Source organism: Microcaecilia unicolor, chromosome 7 (genome assembly GCF_901765095.1).
Source record: "Microcaecilia unicolor chromosome 7, aMicUni1.1, whole genome shotgun sequence".
Classification (NCBI taxonomy): Eukaryota; Metazoa; Chordata; class Amphibia; order Gymnophiona; family Siphonopidae; genus Microcaecilia; species Microcaecilia unicolor.
This window is the reverse complement of record NC_044037.1, coordinates 150,451,236-150,471,572: the sequence shown is the minus strand read 5'-3', so window position 1 is coordinate 150,471,572 and position 20,337 is coordinate 150,451,236. Positions and strand designations below refer to the sequence as shown.

Here is a 20,337-nt window from a genome sequence, read left to right as displayed (position 1 = left end):
AGGACTAGTCAGCTCTCTTCTCCTTGATTAATTATAGGTAAAATGTAGAAATGGTCTTGAAAGTAATAACCTGATATGTATGCTATTAAGTAAGATTGGCCCTTGACCCCTTTAATGAATACCAGAGTTTAGTTAGCAGTTAGTACTAGAAATATGAGAAATCAATCATAATAACATGTAAGAGACTGGAGCCCAAATGTCTGGTGTAAGGGGCCCCAGGTCACAGGTCAGTTTAGGATGTCTGGAACCTATGTAACTGATATTTGTATGGAGCTGATTGGTTGAGGCAAGGTAATCAATCTATTCCTTAACCAATTGGAGAGTAAGGGGGCAAGGCTAGGCTAGATAGAACTGTATTTAAGTGGGAGAAGAAGCAGTTTACGTCAGAAGGAGCTCAGAAGAAAGAGAAGGACAGAAGGAGCTCAGAAGAAAGAGAAGGACAGAAGGAACAGACAGAAGAAGGAGAAGACAGCATAAGAAGAGAAGCAGCTGAGACAGAAGCCACAAAGACACAGAGAGCTGAGAGAAAGACAAAGAGAGCTGAGAAAGAGAAGAAGAGACTTAATGCTGATGTTCTACTTTGTTTGCTGGCAAATAAAGAAGATTTCTCTCTCATTCTGGTGTGCTGTCTGACTCCTGAAGTATCATAAAGTTATGCATCAATTCCTGCAACACATGTCCAGCATTTCTCCTCTATCCCCTCCCCTCCATGTGCATTTCCTTCCTGTTTTCCCTCTCCTCCATCCATCCATGTCCAGAATTTCCCCTGCCCTCCCCTCCATCCATGTCCAGCAACTCTCCTCTCTCTCCTCCCCCTCCTCTCCATCCATCTACCCATCCCCAGCAATTCTCTTCTCTCCCCTGCCCCCTCCATCCATCCATCCATCCATGCACAGTAATTCTCCTCTCTCTCCTGCTCCCTCTATCCATCCATGCACAGCAATTCTCCTCTCTCCCCTGCCCTCCCCTCGCCCCTCCATGTCTAGCGATTTCTCGTCTCTCCCCTCCCCTGCCCTCCCATCCATGTCCAGCGATTTCTCCTCTCTCTCCCCTGCCCTCCCCTCCATGTCTAGCAATTCTACTCTACCCGCCCCTCCATGTCCAGCGACTCGCCCCAGCCTGCCCTCCTTTTCAGCCCCCGAGTTCCAGTTTTTCAACCTCTATGCCTTGTAGCGCTATAGAAATGATAAGTAGTACGGTAGTAGTAGCAGCAGCAGCAGCATCCCCCTTTTCGTTTCTGCCGCCCTGCGGGATTTAAATCTTTTATTTTACCTCGGTCACAGCGGCGGCAGTGAAGACAACAGGCTCGGCTCTAGCCTTCCCTTCCAGGGTCCACTCACTCCCGCCCTCGCGGAAAGAGGAAATTAATTACGTCAGAAGAAGGCGGGCTACTTAATGGCGGTGTTGAAGTGACAAAATCGTTATCTAGGTTCCCTTGATCTCATTGTCCTGAATTCCTATTTTGGTGTTTGGTTGCATGCATTTTTTGATGTACTGCAAGAAGTTGTAACGGTCACTGAATTTCTTCGTAGTTTGTAAGTATCCGCTTAAAGATTTTGAGACTTTACAGGTTCACGGGGTGAGTTAAGGCTAGGCTGCCTCGAAAAGCATTTGATTTCCAACATTGTTGGTGTGTGCAGATTTAAGACAGTGCAAATTCACACAAGAGCAGGCTTATAAATCAGGAAGCTTTTATGTTTAAAATGCGGTGAGTTGATCCGTTCTTTTTGCCATGCGTTTTGGTCTTGTACACAGGTTTGACAATTTTGGATTATGGTGTTGGGTCATGTGGAAAGCCTGTTGGGATGGGACACAGCTTCCCTTTGTCACGGAGGATCCCGCTGTATCCGTTTTTTACTTCCTTCCTAAGTTTGAGTCTCTGCTATAACGTTGGGCTGAAGGGGGGGGGGGACCCCAGGGACCCCAATACTGAGTGTTTGGATTTGAAAGGATCCGCCCAGTTTTTGGAGTTGGCCGAACAAACTGCATGCCTTAGTAGTGTTGGAGCAGAAACGGGCAACATTTAGAAAATGTTTTTGTCTACTTGATAGGTTTATGCAACCATTATCCTCTAGGGCCTGCAGTTTGATTTTAAATTCTCTGTAACCTGGACCTTAATGAGTCTTTTCCTTTCAGATATGCCCTATTACAGTTAGTTATTCCTTTTGGGTAGGGGGTGGGGAGGTTGGAACATTGAGTTATGCTTAGATGACTGATGCATCTCCGATAAAGCCTTTTAGACGGGAGGATATAAGAACCCAGTCCTCCCCATGGCTTCATGTGCTCTTTGGGGGTGTTCCATCTTTTTTTTCTTTTCTTTAAGTTGTTCTCATGTACTGTTTAAAGAAACATCATTTGTTGGTACATTTATCTTGAATGTTTAGGGTATGTAGTGGGGAAGGGTAGTAGGTGGAGAGGGGTACACTAATGTAAAAGTAAATCTATGTATCTGTTTGGCTGATCTGATTATATCTGTATGTACTGGAGTTGTTCCTGTATGTTTGGCTCTGTTATTCAGTATGTTTATTTTTGACTTTATAAACCATTCTATACTAAAACTACAATCTTCTATTAAATATACAATTCACTGCTCTCTCAAGAAGCCCTATCCTATATGCCTCTTCAGAAATCAAAGTTTTATGCAGAGAACAATAAATCTAGTCATGTAGAGGCTAATTTTCAACGCACTTGCATTTACAAAGCGCGGGCGACTTGTAATAACATAAATGTAAGTTTGTATGGCTGAGTGTTTTGAAAGTCATCCTCAGTGTTACTCCGTAAGTCTAAGTGTTTTGAAAATACATCTCTTAGTATCTCAATATATAAAATATAGTATTAATATATGAAGAGTAACCCTTATTAGTGGCTCTCAAGACAATCCTGTCTAACTGATAGACATTGCCTAGCAGTTCCAAAACTACTACAAGAAACTATGACTGAAATTTCCTTCTCACCCCAACTTTTTCAAGATTTTACCAGAGACTTCTTCCATCCAACGGTTACCTTTTCTCAAAACCTACTCTTAGACAAAGATTTTACTGAGCAAGAAATAACTGAAGCTATGAAATCCCTTCCTAAAGGTAAAGCTCCAGCTCCAGGCAACGACGGTTTTAATATAGAATTCTGCTTGTTTCTATCTAGCATTTTGGTCCCAAAGCTTCTATATACTTTTCAGGCAGTGCAAAATGGAAGTTCACATAAGGGAACATTGTAATACCCAAACCTGATAACGACCATACAAAGGTAGATATTATGATGTCATTAATATTGATAACAAAATCTGCAAAAATATTAGCAACCTGGTTTAAAAAAAAAAGTTCTTACAAACTTAATTCACAGAGATAAAAATAGTTTCACTCCAGATAGACCCCCCAGTGATAAATAGAGATTGTTTTGGAATATCCTGACCTATGCTTCCTCTGCTGACCAATCATTTAAAGTTTTTGACGCAGAGAAAGTATTCGATATCAATCTAATAATCCGCAAGCTTCTATAATGGTTAATGGTACCATATCTAAATTATTTTCACTTAAGAGGTACTAAAGAAGGATGTACGTTATCCCTCTTATTTTCAATCTAGCCTTAGAACTCTTAGCTACAGCAATTAGAGCAGAATCAAATATCCATAAAATACAATTAAACAAGGAAGCATACATGGCATGCTACATTTAACACTAGACATTACTTAATTCAGGGGTGGCCCAAGGCAGTCTGCTGTCTGAGGCAGAGATGAGATGCCGCCCCGCCTGGTCTGGCATGTCCTCCCTTCCCTCCTCAACCCTCTTTCCTGCGTTTACTTTTCTTTTCAAAAGACGGCGTTAGCATTTCCCATAGGCTGCCCTGCTGCAGTGCCGCCAGCACCAGCCTCTTCGTTTTACTGCATCCTGCCTCTGAGGAAACAGGACGTTTATGTCAAGATGTGGGCTACATTGGGGAGAAGAGGCCGATACCGGAGACAGGGCAGCCTGTGAGAATCTCTGCTGTTTCCACTGTCGCCTTTTGGAAAAGAAAAAAATAAGGTAAATGTGGGAAGAGGGTTGAGGAAGGGACGAGGAGAGTGCCACCTAAGGTTCCCGCCTCAGTTGGCGTAATGGTAGGGCCACCACTGACTTAACTGTATAAATTCTTTCTCAAAGATTTCTGGCTACAAAATAAATTGGAGCAAATCTGCAGTGATTCCTTTTAACATCTTATTTGATTTTTATTTTTTAGGATTTATTTACCGCCTTTTTGAAGGCATTCACTGAAGGTGGTGAACAGTAAGAATAGATCAAACATGACCAATAGGCAATTAAAGCAGTAAAAATATTCAAATAACAATACAAAGTATGGCATTGTATGCTGCTTGTCAACATGATATGTAATAGAACATTTTTAATTGATATTGAAGGGTATAAGCAAAGATGGAAAATATAGGTAAGAGAGTAAGAAGAGTTAGAAAGTAAGGTGACTAATTTAAAGAAAGTTGCACTTGAGGCCATAGAGATGGTTAAATATTATCTCAGCTAGGGTAGGAGTGGATAAGCATGTCCTGCTGTAGTATCAGCCCGTGTCACTCCTTGTGTATATGAGTGAGACTAACAAGTTAGTTACTTCTTCCGTTAAAGGCCTGGTTGAAGAGCCAAGCTTTCATCTGCTTCCTGAAGTAGAGATAGTCTTGTGGTAAACGAAGCCTTTCAGGGAGTGCATTGCAGAGTGTGGGGGCTACTCCGGAGAAGGCTCACTTGCGGGTATCACATCATGTAATGTCTTTTGGAGAGGGTGTGGTTAGTGATGGTCCTTGGGAGGACCTTAGTGTCCTTGACGGTGTGTAGAGGATCATCCTATTCATGTACTCGGGCCATTTCCGGTAAGGGCCTTGAAGATCAGACACAGAGTTTTAAATTTAGTCCTGTATTGTATTGGTAGCCAGTGAAAGTTTTGCAAAAATGGTGTGATTTGGTCATGTCACTTGCAATCTTCTGAGTTTTGCTGCTGTTCTGAATCAGCTGGAGCTGATGCAGGCCTTTAAGTACATAAGTAATGCCATACTGGGAAAAGACCAAGGGTCCATCGAGCCCAGCATCCTGTCCACGACAGCGGCCAATCCAGGCCAAGGGCACCTGGCAAGCTTCCCAAACGTACAAACATTCTATACATGTTATTCCTGGAATTTTGGATTTTTCCAAGTCCGTTTAGTAGCGGTTTATGGACTTGTCCTTTAGGAAACCGTCCAACCCCTTTTTAAACTCTGCTAAGCTAACCGCCTTCACCACTTTCTCTGGCAACGAATTCCAGAGTTTAATTACACGTTGGGTGAAGAAAAATTTTCTCTGATTTGTTTTAAATTTACTACACTGTAGTTTCATCGCATGCCCCCTAGTCCTAGTATTTTTGGAAAGCGTGCACAGAAGCTTCACATCCACCTATTCCACTCCACTCATTATTTTATATACCTCTATCATGTCTCCCCTCAGCCGTCTCTTCTCCAAGCTGAATAGACCTAGCCTCCTTAATCTTTCTTCATAGGGAAGTCGTCCCATCCCCGCTATCATTTTAGTCGCCTTTCGCTGCACCTTTTCCAATTCTACTATATCTTTCTTGAGATGCGGCGACCAGAATTGAACACAATACTCAAGGTGCGGTCGCACCATGGAGCGATACAATGGCATTATAACATCCTCACACCTGTTTTCCATACCTTTCCTAGCCGCAGCAGCACACTGAGCAGAAGGTTTCAGTGTATTATCGACGAGGACACCCAGATCCCTTTCTTGGTCCGTAACTCCTAACATGGAACCTTGCATGACGTAGCTATAATTCGGGTTCTTTTTTCCCACATGCATCACCTTGCACTTGCTCACATTAAACGTCATCTGACATTTAGCCTCCCAGTCTCATAAGGTCCTCTTGTAATTTTTCACAATCCTGTCGCGATTTAACAACTTTGAATAACTTTGTGTCATCAGCAAATTTAATTACCTCGCTAGTTACTCCCATTTCTAAATCATTTATAAATATATTAAAAAGCAGCGGTCCTAGCACAGACCCCTGAGGAACCCCACTAACTACCCTTCTTCATTGTGAATACTGCCCATTTAACCCCACTCTCTGTTTCCTATCCTTCAACCAGTTTTTAATCCACAATAGGACATTTCCTCCTATCCCATGACCCTCCAATTTCCTCTGTAGCCTTTCATGAGGTACCTTGTCAAACGCCTTTTGGAAATCCAGATACACAATATCAACCGGTTCCCCTTTGTCCACATGTTTGTTTACTCCTTCAAAGAATTGAAGTAAATTTGTCAGGCAAGATTTCTCCACACAAAAGCCGCGCTGACTTGGTCTCAGTAATCCATGTCCTTGGATGTGCTCTGTAATTTTGTTTTTAATAATAGCCTCTACAATTTTCCCCGGCACTTGACGTCAGACTCACCGGTCTATAATTTCCCGGATCTCCCCTGGAGCCTTTTTTAAAAAATCGGTGTTACATTGGCCACCCTCCAATCTTCCGGTACCACACTCGATTTTAAGGATAAGCTGCATATCATTAGCAGTAGCTCCGCAAGCTCATTTTTCAGTTCTATTAGTACTCTAGGATGAATACCATCCAGTCCAGGAGATTTGCTACTCTTCAGTTTGCTGAACTGCCCCATTACGTCCTCCAGGTTTACCATGAGGTCAGTAAGTTTCTCCGACTCGTCCGCTTGAAATACCATTTCCGACACCGGTATCCCACCCAAATCTTCCTCGGTGAAGACCGAAGCAAAGAATTCATTCAGTCTCTCTGCTATGTCTTTGTCTTCCTTGATCGCCCCTTTTACCCCTCAGTCATCCAGCGGCCCAACCGATTCTTTTGCCAGATTCCTGCTTTTAATATACTGAAAAAATTTTACTATGTTTTTTGCCTCTAATGCTATTTTTTTTTTTTTTTTGTAATCCCTCTTTGCCTTCTTTATCTGCACCTTGCATTTGGTTTGACACTCCTTATGCTGCTTCTTGTTATTTTCAGACTGTTCCTTCTTCCATTTTCTGAAGGCATTTCTTTTAGCCCTAATAGCTTCCTTCACCTCACTTTTCAACCAGGCCGGCTGTCTTTTGGACTTCCGTCTTTCTTTTCTAATTCGCGGAATATGTATGGCCTGGGCCTCCAGGATGGTGTTTTTGAACAGCGTCCATGCCTGTTGTACAGTTTTTACTCTCTCAGTTGCCCCCCTAAGTTTTTTTTTTTTTTTTTTTTTTTTTACCGTTCTTCTCATTTTATCATAGTCTCCTTTTTTTAAAGTTAAACGCTAACGTATTTGACTTTCTGTGTACAGTTACTTCAAGGTCGATATCAAAACTGATCATATTATGATCACTGTTATCAAGCGGCCCCAGTACCATATCTGGTACCTCACCAGATCATGTGCTCCACTAAGGATCAAGTCTAGAATTTTTCCTTCTCTCGTCGGCTCCTGCACCAGCTGCTCCATAAAGCTGTCCTTGATTTCATCGAGGAATTGTACCTCTATAGCGTGTCCTGATGTTACATTTACCCAGTCTATATTTGGATAATTGAAGTCACCCATTATCACATTGCCCATTTTGTTCGCGTCTCTGATTTCTTTTATCATTTCTGCGTCTACCTGCTCATCCTGGCGAGGCGGACGGTAGTACATTCCTATCACCGTTTTTTTTCCCTTTTATGCATGGAATTTCAACCCACAATGATTCAAAGGTGTGATTTGTGTCCTGCTGAATTTGTAATCTATCTGAGTCAAGGCTCTCGTTAATATACAATGCTACCCCTCCACCAGTCCGGTCCACCCTATCACTACAATATACTTTGTACCCCGGTATGACAGTGTCCCACTGGTTATCCTCCTTCCACCAGGTCTCAGTAATGCCTATTATATCCAATTTTTCATTTAGTGCAATATATTCCAACTCTCCCATCTTGTTTCTTAGACTCCTAGCATTTGCATATAGACATTTCAGAGTATGTTTGTTCCTATTTGCATGATGATTAGTACCTGACACTATTGATTTGCCATCTTTTGTCTGATCTTTAGTTGTATTTAAGGGCACCTGGCCTACCACGGTCTGTTGTGCAACCTGTTTATATCAGTATATATTAATAGTTAGCATAAGTATTGCCAAACTGGGACGTACCAAAGGTCCATCAAGCACAGCATCCTGTTTCCAACAGTGGCCAATCCAGTTTACAAATACCTGGCAAGATCCCGAAAAAGTTCAATGCATTTTATGCTACTTATTCCAGAAATAAGCAGTGGATTTTCCCCATGACAATTTAATAATGGTCTATGGACTTTTCCTTTAGAAAGCGGTACAGACCTCTTTTTTGAACCCCACTAAACTAACTGCCTTTACCACATTCTCTGGCAACGAATTCCAGAGTTTATTTACACGTTGAGTGAAGAAACTTTTCTCCGATTCGTATTAAATTTACTGCTTTGTAGCTTCATTGCATGCCCCCCTAGTCCTACTATTTTTGGAAAGAGTAAACAAACAATTCACGTCTACCCGTTCCACTCATTATTTTATAGACCTCTGTCATATCTCCCCTCACCATCTTTTCTCCAAGCTGAAGAGTCCTACACGCTTCAGCCTTTCCTCATAGGGAAGTCGTTCCATCCCTTTTATCATTTTCGTGACCCTTCTCTGTACCTTTTCCAGTTCCACTATATCTTTTTTGAGATGCAGTGACCAGAATTGAACACAATATTCAAGGTGCAGTTGCGCCATGGACCGTACAAAGGCATTATAATTTCCTCACTTTTATTTTCCATTCCTTTCCTTAATACCTAACATTCTATTTGCTTTCTTAGCTGCCACAGCACACTGAACAGAGGGTTTCAATGTGTCATCAACAACGCCGCCGAGATCCCTTTCTTGGTCGGTGACTCCTAACGTGGAACCTTGTATTATGTAGCTACTAGCAGTTGAGCCCATAAAAACGGGCTGGTATTGGGGTTTTCCTTCCTTCCCCCTCCCTCCCTCCCCGCGAGGTCGCCGCCATCCCTCCACCCGGCCCGGGCCCTCTCTCTCTCCGCTACTAAACTTACACATCCATTCGCCGGAACGCAGCACGCACATCAGCTGAGCTGCTGTCGGCCCTTCTCTGCCTGTGTCCCGCCCTCCTGTGACGTAACGTCAGCGAGGGCGGGACACAGGCAGGGAAGGAAGGCCGATGGCAGCTCAGCTGATGTGCATGCTGCGTTCCGGCGAATGGATGTGTAAGTTTAGTAGCGGAGAGAGGGCCCGGGCTGGGTGTGTGTGGGGGGGTAACAGTAGCGGTGACCTCGGGTGGGCGGGTGCGGTATCAACCTCGGTGGCGCAGTTTCCCTCTCTGTCCCGCCCTCATCATCACGTATTGACGCGGGGGCGGGACAGAGAGGGAAGTCTCTACTGCGCATTTGCGAGTGAGTCGGTCACTCACCGTTTATATATTTGATAGTTTGGGTTCCTCTTTCCCACATGCATCACTTTCCACTTGCTCACCTTAAACATCTTCTGCCGTCTCGTAAGGTCCTCTTGTAATTTTTCACAATCCTCTTGTGATTTAACAACTTTGAATAACTTTGTGTCATCAGCAGATTTAATTACCTCATTAGTTACTCCCATCTCTAGATCATCAATAAATGTTAAAAAGCAGCGGTCCCAGCACCCTGGGGAACCCCACTATCTATCCTTCTCCATTGAGAATACTGACTATGTAACCCTACTTTCTGTTTTCTATTCTTTAACCAGTTTTTAATCCAATTTCTTCTGGAGTTTTTCATGAGGTACTTTGTCAAATGCCTTTTGAAAATCCAGGTACACAATATCAACCGGCTCGCCTTTATCCACGTTTGTTCACCCCTTCAAAGAAATGTAATAGATTGGTGAGGCAAGATTTCCCTTCACTAAATCTGTGTTGGCTTTGTCTCAATCCATTCTTTTGAATATGCTCTCTAATTTTGTTCTTTATAATAGTCTCCACCATTTTGCCCGGTACCGACGTCAGGCTCACCGGTCTTTAATTTCCCTGATCTCTTGTGGAATCTTTTTTAAATATCTGCGTTACATTGGCCACCTTCCAATCTTCCAGTACCATGCCTGATTTTAAAGATTAAATTACATATTACTAACAATAGTTCTGCCAGTTTATTTTTCAGTTCTGTCAGTACTCTGGTATGAATACCATCCGATCCAGGAGATTTGCTACTCTTTAATTTATCAGATTGCCCCATTACGTCCTCTGTGTTTATGTAGATTTCATTCAGTTAAACCTGGTCCTGGAGCCACCCCAGCCGGTCAGGTTTTTGGGATATCCACAATGAATATTCATGAGAGAGTTTGCATTTTAGCTATATCTGTATCTGAGAGAGAGAGAGAGAGATCTCATTCAGAACCTAATAGCTCTACAACACCCAAACAAAAACGCTTAAATAGTATCATACACTTGGGTGGGCATTTTCGATATGACATCCAAGTCTGACATTGGACTGTTTGCAAAAAAAAAAAAAAACGTCCAAAATCTGAATAGAAAAGTGTCATTTTCAAAAAAGAAAAAACGTGTTTTTTTCCCCCCCGAAAATACTGTTTTTGAATAAGGTTTTGTGATTTGGGATGTTTTGTTTTTTGATCCATTTTCAACCCCCCCCCCCCCCCCTCCAAAAAAAAACCCTGTCCAACTGCAAATTGCACAAAATCAAGCCATTGGAATGTAGAAGGAGCCAGCATTTTTACTAGACTGGCCCCTCAGATATCCCAGGAGATAAATGGTGCACCCTAGGGGGCACTGCAGTGGACTTCAGAAACATCCCATCCCTCAATGTTATCCATACAGCCTTTCATTTGTTCTAAGGTGGTGTCCCAGCCTTGAGTGAGGTGAAGCAACACTCTAACATCATTTGCATAGAAGAGCATTTTAATACCTCAGGGCCCCTTTTATAAAGCAGCGGTAAGCCCAAGATGGCTTACCGCTCGTTAAAAAGGAATTACCGCCGGGCCACTGCAGAAGTCTGGCGGTAGTCCCCACCCCCAGTGCACTGTCAGAACCATTTTTTCATGTCTCCAGGACTTTGGCTAATACTTGGATTCTATGTTTTCTTGAATGCATGCATTGAAATTTGTAGCGGGATCACACTCTCTCGCCTTAAGTGGCAGATCTGCATTGTTTTGCTAAGAAACATTTTGACCCCTGGTGTAGGTGGATTGTTGCCAAAACACAGCCTGTGCCAGGTCTCTCTAATAAATAATTTCTCATTGCCCCACTCCTGAAGGTTCCGTTGTGCTTTTTGTTTTGCTTTGTCAGTATTCTGTATGTGTACACATGTAAGGGCCACACAAATGTATATGCCCAGTTAATGAATTGCCTTTTATCTATATAGTTGTGCAGTTTAAATTAGAACAGCTTTTTTACTTTCTGAACTTAAACCGCTTAATTGTGTGGATAACGGCTGAAATCACTGCTATCCCTATGACTGGATGAAATGTACTCATTCTGCTCCAGCACTTATCTGGAGTGTAAGAGAATTTTCTGGAGTTGAAGAGAATTTTCAGTATCTAGTGCTGCTGAAAATTCATGGATAAGAGGTTTATACATTTAGCAGCTGCTGCTAAATGCATAAACCCCCTTTGAAAAGTAGTTCCTTAGCCTCCCTCCAGACCGGCCCAGAATGTGACTGATGGGTTGTGCACGCCTTCCAGCAGGTGGAGACTGAGAAAAAACTGTGACTCTAGAGAGCCAATAAGAGCCCTTGCCAGACAGAGAAAGATCTAGTAATCTCAGTCTCCAGCAGGTGGAAGGTGGTGAGTCCTTCAGTCTCATTCCTTTTCTCTTTCTTGGTAACTTCTATTTTCTGCTGAAAGGTTCAGATTATATCTGTGCATTAAAAAAAAAAAAAAAAACACCAAAAAACCTGCTTGTTAGGGGCTGAGGTCCGTGGGGGTCTCTGTTTGCCCCGGGGGTGCCACACTCGGTGGGCTACTCCCTCCCCCCTATTCCTCCCTGAAGTAGCAGCATTCTGTGGTTAATTCTGCTGTTTTGTAAAGCAGACTGTTGTCAGGAGCAGTCTGACTAAAGTGTGTTTCCCTCCAGCTCTTACTGTTGGGAACTGTTGAGGCAGGGAGAGGCAGCTGTTTTTTAAAGATTTAAAGCTTAAAAGATTAAATTCTAAGCAATCCAGACCTTGGGTCTGTGATTACTTACAGCGTTGCTGTGTTTTCTGCCTGAGATTGGGCGAGCAGGGCAGCTCCAGTTCTGTTTTAGCGAGTTAGCGGTTTTACTTTTGTTTTCGCGCCTCTTTGTTTACCTGATCAGCTGTTCGCGATGTCGGAAAAGTTGCGGCGGTGTTCTGTTTGCCAGCGTCGGGGCCTCGCTTCGAACGGGGTGTGTAAATTCTGCACGGCGGTTGACATTTCTCAGGTACAGGGTGCAGGTCTCTCTGTTTCGTCGGCGCTGGTGGGCCTGCTTTCGGGGGGGGGGGGGTCCGATTCGGGTAGCGCTCAGGCGGTCGCGGCTCCCGCTCCTTCGCCATTTTGGATGCGGCCGGTCCTAGTGTTTCTCGGGCTCCTCTGGTCTCGCTGCTCCTGCTGCGGTCCTGGCTCAGGGGGCGGTCGGTTTTCCCCCTGCTTTTGTAATGCAGATGTATCAGGCGTTTTTGCTGCAGCAGTCTGCCCCTGCTGAACCTCCGGTAAAGAATTCTGTGGAGGTTTCTTCTGTGCCTGTGAAACGGTTCAGACCGTCTGAGCAGGCAGAGTAGGATGATTTCTTGGAGCCTGAGCAGGAGTTCCCTGCTCTGGCAGAGGATTCTTGGGGCCCTGAGGCAGACTTGTTTGAGCATTGTTCTCATATGGGTGATGGAGAGGAATCCCTTCCCGTGGGGGAGGATCCTTCGGTGGTCAGAATTTTTCATAGGGATGACCTTCAGGAGCTTATTTCCCAGGTTTCTTCTACTCTCCGTTTTGAGGATGAGGATAGTAATGTGGCGGAGCCTAGGAAGGTGGACTTGTTGATTAAAGGAGTTCGCAAGTCCGGTAAGTCTTTCCCCATGCATCAGGACATTAGGGATATTGTCCAGGCTCGATGGGAGCGCCCGGATTCTGGTTTTCGGCTTGCTAGAACCATGAACAGGCTATACCCGTCCCGGATTCTGATAAAGAGCTTTTAAGTCCTCCTGTGGTTGACGCAGTGGTATCCGCGGTGACTAAGCGTAATACCGTCCCGGTGGATGGCGGCACAGCTTTGCGGGACCCCCAGGAGCGTCGGATTGAGACCCTTCTGAAAAATGCCTTTGATGTTTCGGCTCTGGCAGTGCAGGCCGCTATCTGTGGTTCTCTGGTGGCATGGGCGAGTTTTCGGTAGTCTGAGAGGATTTTAGACCGTTCATCTGATGACCTTGCTACTATTGATAATGACGTGGCTAAGCTGGAGATGGCTTCAGCTTTTTTGGCAGATGCTATGTATGATTTGTTGCGGGCCTCTTCAAAGTCTATGGCTTTCTCGGTGGCTGCTCGCCGTACTCTGTGGCTGCGGGGTTGGTCAGCAGATGCGGCTTCGAAATCTAAACTTAATAGGTTTCCTTTTAAGGGTTCCTTTTTGTTTGGTCCTGAGTTGGATAAATTGGTAAGTAGCTTAGGAGCAGCTAAGTCCCACGGTTGCCGGAGGATTGGCCTAGAGGTTTGGGGCGTGGACAGTTTTCGGCTCGTAGCAGAGGTCGGGATTTTCGTTGTTTTCGTTCTGCACGAGGGTTTCAGGGCCCTCGGTCTCGATTCTACAAAAGGACTCAATCCTTTCGGGGAGGTCGAGAGTCCGGGGGTTCCTTTTCCTCTGCCTCCAACAATGAAGGTGTCCGGGCCCAGCCTCTTCTCCAGGTTGGTGCTCGGTTAGCGCAATTTCAAGAGAGGTGGGCCCAAATTACTTCAGACCAGTGGGTCTTAGAGGTTATTCGCGACGGGTACGTGTTAGGGTTTGCTCGTCCCTTGTCAGAGGCTTTCCTGCAGTCCCCTTGCCGGTCTCGCGTCAAGGCTGCCGCAGTCCGGCTTACTCTTCGCAGGCTGCTGGATCTTCGAGCGATTTCTGTGGTGCCGGCGGCGGAGAGGGGCCAGGGCCGGTATTCCATTTATTTCCTGGTACCAAAAAAGGACGACTCCTTGCGTCCGATTTTAGATCTCAAGGCGGTCAATCAAGCTCTGAGTGCCCTCGTTTCGGATGGAGACTCTTCGGTCCGTCATTGTTGCAGTGCGGGACGGGGAGCTTCTGACTTCCCTCGATCTTACAGAAGCCTATCTTCATATTCCCATTCGCCCGGCTCATCAGCGGTTTCTAAGGTTTGCTATTCTGGGGCATCATTTTCAGTTTCGAGCTCTTCCCTTCGGGCTAGCGACCGCTCCCCGCACATTTACCAAGGTCATGGTTGTTGTGGCGGCAGCTCTCAGAGCAGAAGGTATCTTGGTCCATCCTTATTTAGACGACTGGTTGATTCGAGCAAAGTCGTTCCAGGAGAGCGTTCAGGCGACGGCTCGGGTAGTCGAATTGTTGCAGTATCTAGGTTGGGTAGTCAATATGCAACAGAGTCGTCTTCAGCCTTCTCAGTCCTTAGAGTATCTGGGAGTCCTCTTCGATACACAGCGGGGTCGTGTGTTTCTTCCACCGGCCCGAGTGCTGAAACTGCAGTCTCGGATTCGGATTTTCTTGCAGAGGTCCAGCCCACTGGCGAGGGATTACCTTCAGGTGCTGGGTCTGATGGCAGCGACGATAGAGACGGTGCCCTGGGCCAGGGCTCGCATGAGGCCTCTGTAGAGGTCTCTTCTATCCAGGTGGTCTTCCCAGACTGGGTCGCTTCTTTACAGGTTGCCACTGTCGTTGTTGGTGAGAGCCAGTCTACGTTGGTGGCTTCGGGAGGCCAACTTGACCAAAGGCATGCCTCTGGATCAGCCCGACTGGGTAGTGGTCACGACGGATGCCAGTCTTCAAGGCTGGGGAGCTCATTGTCAGGGGCAAGTGGCTCAGGGTCTTTCGTCCCTTCCGGAGTCCAAGTGTTCGATCAACGTGTTGGAGACCAGGGCTATTCGTCTAGCGCTTCGGAGTTTTCTTCCACTGCTCACCGGACGGGCAGTGAGAGTCATGTCGGACAATGCCACAGCGGTGTCCTACATCAACCGGCAAGGAGGGACGCGGAGTCTCCCGTTGGAGTGGGAGGCGTCACTGCTCCTACATTGGGCAGAAGTCAATCTGGTGGCACTCTCTGCGGCTCATGTAGCAGGGGTTCTAAATGTTCAGGCAGACTTTCTCGGTTGTCACATACTTGATCCCGGAGAGTAGGTGCTCAGCGACGTGGCGTTTCGTCTGTTGGTAGATCGCTGGGGAGTTCCCAAGATGGATCTGTTGGCGTCCACGGCCAATGCGAAGCTTCCTCTGTTCTACAGCCGTCGCAGAGACCCCAAAGCGCTCGCAGTGGACGCTCTTCTTCAATCTTGGCTGGACGGTCTAATGTATGCTTTTCCGCCATGGCCTTTAATCGGGCGGCTGCTTCAGAAGGTAGAGAGTCACAAGGGTCGTCTGATTCTGGTGGCGCCGGATTGGCCTCGCAGGCCGTGGTATGCCGACCTTCGATGTCTTCTGGAAGATCTTCCCTTCAGGATTCCGGTCACGCAAGGTTAATCAAAAGAGGTCTCTCTGCTCCAGTCGTTGCTACAGTGCTGCATTCTCAGCGGCGTTCCACTTCTCTGAGTTATGTGCGCACTTGGAGGATTTTTGAGAGTTGGTGTGTGGAGTGTAGTTTGTCTCCTTTTCGGACTTCGGTACCGCAGATTTTGGATTTTTTGCAGCAAGGGTTTGACAAGGGGTTGGCCTTGTCATCCCTTAAGGTGCAGATTGCGGCGTTGACGTGTTTTCGAGGTCGTATCAAAGGGAAGTCGTTGGCTAGTCATCCAGATGTCGTTCGCTTCCTCAGGGGGGTGAATCTTCTTCGGCCTCCCTCTCAATGCTCGTTTCCTCCATGGGATCTGAATGTGGTGCTTTTGGTTCTTACCAAGCCTCCTTTTGAGCCCTTGGCATCCTGTACGTTAAAGGATTTGACTCTAAAGACCGTGTTTTTGGTGGCTGTTGCTTCGGCGCGGCGAGTTTCGGAGCTGCAGGTGTTGTCGTGTAGGTCTCCGTTTTTGGAGTTCTGTCCCGATCGCGTAGTTTTGCGGCCGGTTCTGTCCTTTCTTCCCAAAGTGGTATCTCGGTTTCATGTCTCTCAGCTGGTTGTTTTGCCTGTGTTAGGTTCGTTCTCCAGTTCGGAGGAGCAGTGGAGATTGAAGTGTTTGGATGTCAAATGGGTCCTGAAGCATTATATTAAGTCGACAGTTTTCGGCGGTCGGATCGGTTGTTCCTCTTGATTGGAGGTGCGCGTAAGGGCCTTATGGCTTCTAAGCCTACTATTTCTCGGTGGCTCAAGGAAATGATTGCTTCAGCCTATTTGCTTTCTGGGAAGTCTGTTCCAGAGCATGTTAAGGCTATTTCGACGAGAGGTCAGGCAGCTTCTTGGGTGGAGCGTTGTCTGGTGCCTCCAGAGGACATTTGTAGGGCGGCGACCTGGTCGTCCTTGCATTCCTTTTCTAAGAACTACCGTTTAGACGTTCTCAGTCGGTGACGGGTGGCTTTTGGAGAGAGTGTGTTATCGGCGGGGCTGCAAGGATCCCTCCCATAATGGTACTGCTTTACTTCCCATCAGTCACATTCTGGGCCGGTCCGGAGGGAGGCTAAGGAAGGATAAATTAGGCCTTACCTGCTAATTTGCTTTCCTTTACTCCCTCTGGACCGGCCCAGATCCCTCCCTTCAGATATATTCTGGTGTGTTTTGTTCGGATGTTCTTGGTTTTCTTGTTTGGAGCTGTATTGCTGGTTTATTTCTCTAATGTAGGAATATATAAGCAAATAAATAAGTAACTTCTTGGTTAAAAGAAGGCAAATAAAGATAAAAAAACAATACTGTCCAAATATCTGGCTGTTTGTTTCAGGCACACACCCTTGGTTGGCAAGGTGCCGGTGGCTGCTCAGGGTTTTGGATGCACAGAGTAAGTGTTTTCTTTCTTCTGCTTTGGTACTCTATTACTGGATCTTTCTCTGTTTGGCAAAGGCTCTTATTGGCTCTCTAGAGTCAGTTTTTTCCTCAGTCTCCACCTGCTGGAAGGCGTGCACAACCCATCAGTCACATTCTGGGCTGGTGCGGAGGGCGTAAAGGAAAGCAAATTAGCAGGTAAGGCCTAATTTATCCTTATTTCTCAAAGGCTTGAATTGAGATCCACCACTTTTTGTTCATAATTCCTCTTTAGAAATCAGATATAAGAAGAAGAATACCAATAAAACGTTCTGGACCCCATTTGCTGAGCATTATCCCCACAGGCACAAAATGGGGAAACATCCTTTAATAAATAGGCCCCTCAAAGTGCAAACTGGAGGTATTAAAATTCTTCAATTTTGTTATCTATGAGAAAAATAACTAATATTCTTCAGTAAATTGATAGTTTTCTTCACCCAACGCATAATTAAACACTGGAATTCGTTGCCGGAGAACGTGGTGAAGGCGGTTAGCTTGACAGAGTTTAAAAAGGGGTTAGACGGTTTCCTAAAGGACAAGTCCATAAACCACTACTAAATGGACTTGGGAAAAATCCACAATTCCAGGAATAACCTGTATAGAATGTTTGTACGTTTGGGAAGCTTGTCAGGTGCCCTTGGCCTGGATTGGCAGCTGTCGTGGACAGGATGCTGAGCTCGATAGACCCTTGGTCTTTTCCCAGTGTGGCATTACTTATGTACTTATGCTACTGGATACACATCTCACCATTGTTCCCTTATTTTATCTGCTGACCCCCCCCCCCCAACTGTACACCACTACAGTAGCCCTTTTGGGTGAAGGAGGTACCTATATGTGGGTACAGTGGCATTCTGGCGAGTTTTGGAGGGCTCACATTTTCAACCACATATGTGACAGGTAGAAGGAGATAGGGACCTGATTCCCCCACTCCATGGTGCACTGCACTGACTACTACACTACTTCAGGGACCTGCATGCTTCTCTAATAGACCTGACTCTGAGGCTGTCATAGAGCCTGGAAAGTCATTTTTATTCACATTTTTTGTGGGTGGGAAGGGGTCAGTGACCTCTGGGGGGGGGGGTCACCCCTGATTCTCTCTAGTCGTCATCTGGTCATTTAGGGCACCGTTTTGTGCCTTTTTTTTTTTTTTTTTTTTTTATATCTTTATTGTCATAAGTACATAAGTAATGCCACACTGGGAAAAGACCAAGGGTCCATCGAGCCCAGCATCCTATCCACGACAGTGGCCAATCCAGGCCAAGGGCACCTGGCAAGCTTCCCAAACGTACAAATATTCTATACATGTTATTCCCGGAATTGTGGATTTTTCCCAAGTCCATTTAGTAGCGGTTTATGGACTTGTCCTTTAGGAAACCATCTAACCCCTTTTAAAACTCTGCCAAGCTAACCGCCTTCACCACGTTCTCCGGCAACAAATTCCAGAGTTTAATTACGCGTTGGGTGAAGAAAACTTTTCTCCGATTTGTTTTAAATTTACTACACTGTAGTTTCGTTCACATGCCCCCTAGACCTAGTATTTTTGGAAAGCGTGAACAGACGCTTCACATCCACCTGTTCCATTCCACTCATTATTTTATATACCTCTATCATGTCTCCCCTCAGCCGTCTCTTCTCCAAGCTGAAAAGCCCTAGCCTCCTTAGTCTTTCTTCATAGGGAAGTCATCCCATCCCCGCTATCATTTTAGTTGCCCTTCGCTGCACCTTTTCCAGTTCCAGTCAGAGGCAAGGAACATTAAGAAGAACCAAGCAAAACACACTGCTGCATCACAAACACAGATAAAGAAGATTGGCAGTCAAGTAACTGCCTATTCTATATAGACCTCACAAAGCTAGTGTCAAAAATTCAGCATACAACAGATTTTCTAGAACCCCCCCCCCCCCCCTACTGTCCAACCAACTCTGCTTCACTGGATACCTCCTTCTAAGAACTGTCTATCGAAGGCAGAAACAATCTCCAACTTACACCCACTAACAAGACTATGTGCTATTACACTTCATCAGACTCTGATTGATACTCTAGTGATGGCACATCAGAGACTCTGCCCCACATGTCTCTGTATTGTCGCTGCCCCAGAGATGTGGAAAACCTAAGAGAGGTAAGCACCCAACTGGCCATCTCTTTCAAAACACCCAACCATATAGCCACCGTGGGAGGAGTGCTATCCACCCACTACTTCAGAATGCATGGTGGCTACTAAAATGAACTTACACATGCGCCTCTCCAAGCCCCTGCGGTCTGAGGGATGCGGAACTACCCAGAAGCACCATCGGATAAGCCCACTCGAATGTACACTGTAAAATGATTTCTGTGCCTCGCAAAGCGCCCGTCCAGAGCTCTGCCAATTTAGGACACTCCAAGAAAGAATGTAGGAATGTTCTCACATGCGCTTGGCATTTGACACATACATCATCGGACCATAATACCATTACTTTCCCCTTTTGCCTAATAATGTGTACCCTATGCAAAATGCGAAATTGGATATCCTGCAATGCCGTGTTGGGTGTCACGGCATGGAGCTCCCCAAACACCCCCCCCCCCCCCCAAGGGACTCTGGTGTCACAGTGTCGCTTATATCCCTGCTCCAAACTTCCGCTAACTGTTGCAGATAAGAAAACTTTCTTATTAGCCCTAACCAACTGGTACCATTGTGATAGCTTGTTTAAATTAGCAGGGAGCTGTAAAAATAAGTCTAATTGCATGAAAGCCACTTGCCCTCTTTGCTGCCTCTCGGTGGCTAAAACATAGTCCCTCACCTGCAGAAATGCAAAGAATTGGGAGTTCGAAACATTCCTTTAACGCCAAACTTCTTCAAAGGAAGGGAAATGCTCTCTGCCCAGCTGCCTGAAACAGCCTATATACCTACACCCACTCTCCCTCCACCTTCTGAAAGTGGATGCCCCCAGTTCAGCCGGGAAATCTATATTACCCGTCAAAGTTAAAAAGGGCCCCGCCCCTTTTTGGGCACCACCTAAATCTCGCCACCATCTCCAGGCATTCCTCAATGCCATTAAATAAGGATTCATCCTAGTCTCTCCCAATCTTCGAGCACTCCTAGATTCTAATACAACAAAGGGATCAAATGGCCCACACCAACTTGTCCAGAAAACTGCTGGAGAAAAAAAATCTGCCCTCGTGTGAATCTCATGGATCCAACGCAGGAGCACTGCCATATTATAAGCCTGTAGATCAGGCAACCGAAGCCCCCCCTGTGCCCTATCCAAAGACAGTTTAACAAAGGAAATTCTAGGCTGTTTCACATGC

At 45.6% G+C, this 20,337-nt stretch overlaps 1 protein-coding gene across 1 annotated transcript in view; it reads left to right on the top strand.

The window, feature by feature from the left end:
• Positions 1 to 1,439: 1,439 nt before the first annotated feature.
• The window catches only part of RBM44 (RNA binding motif protein 44), a 356,864-nt gene continuing 337,966 nt past the window's right edge, over positions 1,440 to 20,337 (top strand). The window contains exon 1 of the mRNA XM_030209835.1: positions 1,440 to 1,535. The gene's annotated coding sequence lies outside the window, so the exon portion shown is untranslated. The remainder of the gene's footprint in view (positions 1,536 to 20,337) is intronic.